This window comes from Gossypium hirsutum, chromosome A11 (genome assembly GCF_007990345.1).
Source record: "Gossypium hirsutum isolate 1008001.06 chromosome A11, Gossypium_hirsutum_v2.1, whole genome shotgun sequence".
NCBI lineage: Eukaryota > Viridiplantae > Streptophyta > Magnoliopsida > Malvales > Malvaceae > Gossypium > Gossypium hirsutum.
The window spans coordinates 95,791,525-95,800,374 of NC_053434.1; the positions used below are offsets into that span (position 1 = coordinate 95,791,525).

The 8,850-nt window shown below is 38.0% G+C and overlaps 1 non-coding gene across 1 annotated transcript; it reads left to right on the forward strand.

Moving 5' to 3' along the window:
* Positions 1-8,089: 8,089 nt before the first annotated feature.
* LOC121210454 (small nucleolar RNA R71) lies at positions 8,090-8,196 on the forward strand. The gene has a single exon (XR_005905571.1). It is a non-coding gene; the product is annotated as a small nucleolar RNA R71 (small nucleolar RNA).
* Positions 8,197-8,850: the final 654 nt, after the last annotated feature.

Sequence of the window (8,850 nt, forward strand, 5' to 3'; positions counted from 1 at the left end):
AGCAAGAAAAATGTATACTCTAAAGACTCAAAATCTCACAAAAATTATGGTTTTTGATGTCAATCTTGCAAATTTCAAACTTCAAGGTAATACCCCAATTTAGGGAAACAACCTAAAAATTTTAATTTTGAAAATAGACTTCTTATGCTTAATTCTCTAATGTCTTAAAGTTTAAACAATCAATACACAATTACCTATGAATTTAATCTAAAACACATGAATGATTTTCATAAATCGATAATAATTCATTCTAATAGTAATATGAGAAAATCATTTAAACACAAGGCATAATTCAGGGATTTTCAAATAATCCTATAAATAACCTCCCCACACTTAAGATGTACATTGTCCTTAATGTACAAACAAATATAATCTAATAGAACCAGAATATCATAAGAGAGGGAGAGAATTGAAGCTGCCCTGACTGTTGGATGAAATTCTCAAAATAGTGAAAAGCAAAATTGTAGATAAATGTAGAGGGAGTGCAAAATTCTGAGCAACTGGCAAGAAGATAAACACAATACTGAAGAGGATTAAGAGGGTTACTTGATTAGAAACAACCATGATAATTAAAATAAAGTTCAAAATAAAAAAAAACAAAAAATAAAAAAATAAAAATAAAAATAAAGATAAAAATAAAAATAAACATAAAGATAAATGGACTCAATGGTCCTCATCACCAGAGACGTCAACATCGTGAGTCGTCAGTGTTGAAGATGAAATATGAAGGTGTTGACATATTTGCTACAGAGTGGCATTGATATTGTCGAACCTCTGAAAACACTATTGCTCGAATCTAGTAAATCACTCCGAGAGGTCCGCAAGGGTAGCAACAAAATGAGTGGGGCAATGACTCGAAGGTGGTAGTGGTGGAGGTGGATCTTTGTGGTAGGGAGGAACATCATTAGTGAAGTCCTTTGGGTCATGCTGAACATTAGACTGAAATAGTCTGTACTGAGGAGGGTCCACTTCACGTCGCCGCTCGATCATCCTCATGTGGATCATGCTCGAGATACCCTGAGGGGACATCTGGCCAATAAGGGTAAATGTCAAGGACTGCTCCGATGTGTCGAGTAGACTAAAATGTTGAGTGAGACGAGTCACGTAAGGGCTGAGACAGATGGGGTCTTTCTTGTGGCGCTCAGTTTGATGGTGACAGGCGAACGCGATGAAGTACGCCAAATCAAAAACATGGCCGATAGCCATGCTCCACAGAAAATAGGCGTCATAAGCACTAACCACTCCTGTGCTCTCTCCCCAACTTGTCAACTTATGAGCTAGAAGAGCGTGAAGGTATCGTAGGGCCGGTAGGAGAGACGTCGCCTTCGAGTGACTCGCATAATAATTTTTCAGGTCTCTCGTGAGATCAGTCCAATAGCATGAAGGTGAGTGATGAATATGCCGATGAAGCTGAAGAAAGTCTTCGGCTCTCATGAATTCCTTTGTGTAGAGTTCTAAAGCAGCAACGAACTCTAGAACACTCATATGTCACTCTAAACCACTGAGACGAAAGGTGATGGTGCTTGTCTCGTCATGGACCGACATGACCTGCTGGACCAAAAATGTGGCATCAAACTCTCAGATGAGCTCCATGTAGGTGGGCTCGATGATGGTGAAAAATCGATCCCACAGAGCTCCAGCAATAATCGCGCGCACAGTATCAGCTAATCGGACTAGTTCTAACGCAGCCCAATCAACACAACAGCCCAGACCGAGTGGTTGCACTTGATGAAGCCGGTACAGATCCTCTTAGGGGCTCACCGCAAATCAGAGGTAGGGGTGGCGAGCCTCGACAGATGCGCTCAAGGAGGAGGTCCCAAGGGACCCTTTCACTTTTTCGAAGCGGGGACAGAAACTTTAGACTTTTCTCAAGTATTTGTCATAATGAGTCTGAAATAAAGCGCTCAAATAAGTCAATTTGGCGAACCATATAATAGGAATAACCTGATAAGAAATATTAATTCTAATTAAATCGCATCAAATGGTTAAGAAAGAAAGTGACTATGAACATAGCAAGCTAGACACCAAACAAGAGTGTAGTATTTATAATTAAACTGGTAGGAATAAAGAATGTAAAATGAATAATTAAATACTAACAAGAGAGGAATCAACAATGGAGTCAACTAAAATAAATGTAAAATCCTACTGAATAAGATAATATAGCTAGTATCGAGCATCAACTAGGGCAATAACGAAATCAAGAATCATCCAAATTTCATCAGTAAACTCAAATTCATATACAAGGGTGAATAAGTCAAATAAGCAGTAATAACTGATAAGCATAAATTAATAATAGAACTAATGAAAATAAGAACAAAAGACAATAATAATAATAATAATAATAATAATAATATGGACCAATAATAGATAATAATAATAATAACAAAGAAAAATAAAATAAATAACTAAAAATGGGGGAAAAAAGGAAAACCGATGGTGGTGACCAGAGCTCAAAGAAACAATGGGAACACGATGGTTGAAGCGGGGGAGAAGTGATGGTCGGAATGGTGGGTGCTGAATGGAGATGAAACAAAAGGAAAAAGGGAGAATGTGAGAAAAAGAAAGAAAGAGGAAGAGGGGAAAGGGAGAAGGGAGAAGGTATGGTGGCCGGTCGACGGACTGTGAGAAGGAGGAAGGAGTGGCGGCAGCTAGGGTTCTTAAGTGATTTGGAGAAGATGACGCCCGTGTGGCCTTTGTATAGCCCGTGTGCAATTAAATTTCTAAGCCCAGTCTTCACAAGGCCTTGGACACACCCGTGTGTCTAGACTGTGTGGTTCACACGGCCGTACCACATGGCCGTGTGCAATGTTGTTAGCTTCTCCCATGCCCGTGTGGTCTCCCACACACCCATGTGTCTGAACACACGGCCGTGTGCCTCGCCCGTGTAGCTCTCTAACTTGTTTTAAATTTGAAAAATTAAGCTTCAGTTTTCACACGGCCTAGGACATGTCCATGTGTCCAGGCCGTGTAGTCCACACAGTCGTGTCACATGGCCGTGTGGATTCTTTTAACCTGTGTCTCTGTCAATTTTTGGGGATTTAAGCTTCAGGGCTCACACGGCCGAGGACACGTCCGTGTGTACTAGCCGTGTGGGTTACACGGCTGTGTCGCATGGCCGTGTAACTCACTGTCAATTTCCTTGAAAAAATAAAGACTAAGTCCCAAGATCCACAAGGCCAAAGACGCGCCCGTGTGTCTAGGCCGTGTGGTATATACGGTCATATCGCACGGCCATGAAACTTGTTATCGCACCCATGTTAAGTCACACGGCCTAGGACACACCCGTGTGTCTAAGCCATGTGGGTCAAAAACCTTCATTTTAATGTTTCGTTAATTTTGAAGAAAAAATATGAAGTAAAAATGAGGAAATTAGCAATGTTAGTACTAGGGTTGCCTCCCGAGAAGTACTTATTTAAAGTCTTAAGCTAGACTTACCTTGTGCTCTCAATTACGAAGGTTCACGGAGCTGAAGCTCCTCTCTATCATCTCTAAAGTCCTTACCATTATACAGTTTAAGTCGATGACCATTTACCTTGAATGTGCCGTACGTTGGGTGAGTTACATCTATTGTGCCGTAGGGAAAGACGATTTGGACTACAAATGGACCTAACCATATTGATTTCAGCTTTCCAGGAAACAATTTTAGCTTTGAATTGTATAGCAAAACAAGATCTCCGGCTGCAAATTGTTTGGGCTACTTTAAACGAGCATTATGGTGTCACTTTGTTGTTTTTTTATATAGTCGTGAGTTCTAATAAGCATTCATTTGCCATTCATCTAACTCGTTCAACTGCATCAATCTCTTCTCACCTGCAAGTTTGAGATCATAATTTAGGAATTTTAAAGCCCAAAATGCTTTGTGCTCTAACTCAAATGGTAAATGACAACTTTTCCCATAAACAAGTTTGTAAGGAGATGTTCCTATGGGAGTTTTAAAAGCGTTTCTATAGGCCCATAAAGTGTCGTCTACTTTTACCGCCCAACCTTTCTTATTCGATTCTACGGTTTTCTCTAGAATACGTTTGAGCTCTTGGTTTGCCACTTCAACTTGTCCACTAGTTTGAGGATGATAAAGGGTAGTTGTTCTATGGTGTTAAGGACGTTTTCGAATTGAGCATTACAAAAATGAGTACCCCTATCACTAATGATCGTTCTAGGTGTTCTGAATTGAGAGAAGAGCTTCTTAAGAAATCTCACTACCACTCTGGCATCATTAGTAGGTAAAGCTTGAGCTTCCACCCATTTTGACATGTACTCAACTGGTACTAAGATGTATTTATACCCAAAGGAGCTAGGGAACGGACTCAGACAATCAATGCTCCATACATCAAATATTTCACATAATAGTATATATATTTGAGGCATTTCATCTCGTTTAGAGATATTACCTGTTCTCTGGCATCTATCACAAGAAGTGACATACCTGTTAGCGTCTTTGAATAGTGGGGGCCAATAAAACCTGATTCAAGCATTTTATGTGTTGTTCTAGTCCCACTATAATGTCCTCCCGTTGGTCCTGAATGGCAGTGTTCTAGGATTTTGCTTGCCTCTAACTTTGTAACACATCTTCGAATTACTTGATCTGCACATATACGAAAAAAAAAGGATCATCTCAAAAATAAATTTTCACATCAGCAAAAAGTCGCTTCTTTTGATGATGTGTCAACTCTTTTGGTAGGATGTTAGCAGCTAAATAATTCCCGATATCTACAAACCAAGGTACCTCAAAGTCAGATATAACCAAGAGTTCTTCCTTAAGAAATAAGTCATTTATCTCACTCTCATCGAGCTATTTGATATGTGGATTTTCAAGCCTAGAAAGGTGGTTTGCTGCAAGGTTTTCAACTTCTTTCTTATCCTGAATTTCTAAATCAAATTCCTATAAAAGTAGAATCCATCTTATGAGTCAAGGTTTTGCATCAGACTTAGTTATGAGATAACAAAGAGCTGAATGGTCGGTGTAAACAACAACTTTAGATAATAGGAGATATGATATAAATTTATCGAATGCAAAAACCACAACTAGTAATTCTTTCTCAGTGGTAGTGTAGTTTTCTTGTGCAGTTGTTAAAGTCTTGCTAGTATAATAAATCGGTTGAAAATGCTTGTCTTTTCGCTGTCCAAGAACTGCACCTACTGTAAAATCACTTGCATCACAAATTAGTTCAAAGGGAAAATTCCAATCAGGTGCAATTACAATTGGAGTATTTATTAATTTATCTTTGAGAGTATTAAATGCTTTTAAAGATTCCTGATCAAAATTGAAAGGTATGTCTTTTTCTAGTAGTTTTGTTAAATGTTTGGCTATTTTAGAAAAATCTTCAATAAATCTTCTATAAAACTCAGCATGTCCTAAAAAGCTTCTAATAGCCTAACTGAACTTGGAGGAGGTAATTTTTCTATGGTCTCAATTTTTGCTTTATCAACCTCAATCCCTTTATTAGAAATTTTGTGACCTAATACAATCCCTTCTTGAACGATGAAGTGACAGTTTTCCAAATTAAGCACAAGGTTCATCTCCTCACATGTCATTAGAACTCGTTTTAAATTTTTAAGGCAAATATGGAAAGAATTACCGAATACCGAGAAGTTGTCCATAAATACCTCCATAATGTCTTTTACAAGTTCATCAAAGATAACTAACATGCAGCACTGAAACGTGGCAAAAGCATTACATAATCCAAAAGGTATTCTACAATAAGAAAACATACTGTATGAACATGTAAATGTTGTCTTCTATTGATCCTCAGGAGCTATCAGAATTTGAAAGTAGCCAGAGAGTCCGTCTAGGAAACAATAAAACATATGCCCAGATAATCTTTCCAACATTTGATCAATGAATGGTAAGGGAAAGTGATCTTTTTTCGTGGCATCATTCAATTTCCTGTAGTCAATGCAAACTCTCCAACCTGTGACTGTTCTTGTTGGAATTAAGTCATTCTTCTCATTGGCTACAACAGTCATGCCTCCCTTCTTTGGAACAACCTGCACAAGACTTACCCAAGTACTGTCAGAAATAGGATAAATAATACCAGCATCTAGAAGTTTAATTACATCGACTTTAACAACTTCTTTCATGTTGGGATTCAGTCATCTTTGAGCTTGCAAGCACGGTTTATATTCATCTTCCATTAAAATTTTGTGGGTGCAGAACGAAGGGCTGATCCCTTTAATTTTAGAAATCTTCCAAGCTATGGCTCTTTTATGCTCCCTCAGTACTTGTAATAACTCATTTTTCTCATTGGGTTGCAAGTTGGAAGCAATAATCACTGGTAGTGTCAAATTGTCTCCGAAGAACGCATACTCTAGGTGATCTGGTAATTGCGTCAGTTCCAATTTGGGAGGTTTTTCAATAGAGGGTTTTTGTTTTAGTTCGACGTTTATTTCAATACCATCATAATTCTTTTGCCTTGGGGAAGACTCGTTAAAGTTTAAATTAATTTTTATCTTCCCTATCTCAGTGGTATCGTCATCAGCCTCCTCTTATTCGACAAGACACAGTTCCAGTATGTCTTTATGAATGATTTCCTGAAGAGAATTTTGAAAGAATGGTTAATAGAGTCAATAAAGTAACAGGAATCATCTTGTTCTCTAGAGAATCGTATGACATCATAAATTTTAAAAATAATCTCTTCGTCACCTACCCTAAGCACAGGTTTACCGTCACCTACATCAATGATAGCTTTAGCAGTAGCTAAGAATAGACGACCTAAAATTAAAGGTACCTCAACATCCTCATCCATGTCAAGCACAACAAAATCAACAAGGAATATGAATTTATCTACTTTCACAAGGACATCCTTAATAGTACCCCTAGGATACTTAACAGATCTATGAGCTAATTGAATACTCATCCTAGTTGGTTTTGGTTCCCCAAGACCAAGCTGCTTGAACATTTTATAAGGTATCAAACTAATACTGGCACCTAAATCAGCTAATTCTTTCTTAATATTCAAACTACCAATCAAACAGGGAATAGTGAAACTTTCTGGGTCTTTCAATTTGGTTGGTAGCTTGTTTTGAAGAATAGCTGAACATTTGTTTTGAAGAATAGCTGAACATTCCTTGTTGAGTTCCACAGTAGATAGCTCATCAAACTTTCTTTTATTTGTTAGAAGCTCCCTTAGAAATTTAGCGTTTGTAGGCATCTGCGAAATAGCTTCAACAAAAGGTAAGTTAATATGTAGCTGTTTAAAAAGTTCAAGAAATTTACCAAATTGTGCATCCATATGGTCTTTCTTCAACTTTGCTAGATGTGAGATCGGTGGTTTATATTCTTTAAGCACCGGTGTTACGCTCACTTCGGGTTTTACCTCCTCGTCATTTTCTTTATCAGATTCTTGTGGCAATTTCTTTTCAGGTTCAGTTAACACTTTCCCATTCCTCAATGTAACCACTTTTACATGCTCTCTTGGGTTGGGTTCAGTGTTACTAGGCAAACTACCCTGTTGCCTTTCCGAAACTAATTTAGCAAGTTGCCCCATTTGATTTTCGAGCCTTTGAACCGATGCTTGTTGATTTTTCAAAGCAGTCTCGGTGTTTTGGAAATGAGTTTCTGACATCGAAATAAAATTTTCAAACATCTCTTCAAGGTTCGGTTTCATTTCTTACTGATAAGGTTACTGCTGAAAACCCGAAGAGGGTGGTGGTGGTCTTTGATTTCCTTGACCTCCCCATGAGAAATTTGGGTGATTCCTCCAACCTGCATTGTAAGTATTACTATAAGGATTATTTTGAGGTTTACGATTATTACCCATATAACTCATTTTCTCATTTTCCATGATAGGACCGTAGGGTAAGTTTTCTGAATTGCTCATTCCTCCTCTACTCGTGTCACACTACGTCACTGGATGTACCTTCGTAGAATCACATAAACCATCAATCTTTATATTTAAAATTTCTACAAGCTTTTGTCGGCTTTGTCCTCATGACTTGCCACTGTTAATTATTCAGTGGCATTTCCTCTACGAACTCATAAGCCTTCTCAGGTGTTTTATTATTTATGGTACCACCAGCGGCTACATCGATCCTCTGCCTAGTTGAGGGGTTCAAACCATTATGAAAAGTCTGAACTTGTAACCATAGAGGTAACCGATGGTGAGGGCACCTTCTCAATAAGTCCTTATATCTCTCTCATGCATCATATAAAGTCTCTAAATCCATTTGCACGAAGGACGAGATATCGTTCCTCAACTTAGCTATCTTTACTAGTGGAAAATATTTTAATAAAAATTTCTCAGTCATTTGATCCTAAGTAGTGATGGAACCTCGTGGTAAGGAGTTCAACCATTGCTTAGCCTTATTTCTCGATGAGAAAGGAAATAATCGTAGGCCAATGGTGTCGTCAGAAACGTCATTTATCTTGAAAGTATCACAAAACTCTAAGAAATTGGCCAAATGAGTATTTGGCTCTTCATTCTACAAACTATCAAACTGAACAAATTGTTGAATCATTTAAATAGTGTTAGGTTTCAGTTCAAATTTATTTGCAGCAATGACAGGTCTAACCATACTCGATTCAACCCCAGTGAGAGTGGGCTTAACATAATCGTACATAGTACGCGGAACAGGATTCTGATTTACAGGATTCGTAGCAACCACAGGAGGTAGCGAAATTATTTCGATTTTCAGTTATCTCTTCGGTAATATTGGTATCATCCTTGTGCTCTTCCTCTATATATTGTAGACTCTGCCTTATTTCTCTATGATTTCTATGAGCTATGCTTTCAATTTCACTGTCGAATACAAGAGGTCCTGACGGGTTTCTTCTAGTCATAGACTAAAGGAACCTGCCAGAAGCAAATAAAAGAAAAGTTAGTAAATTAAAGTAAAAAAAAAATAAAATGCAAT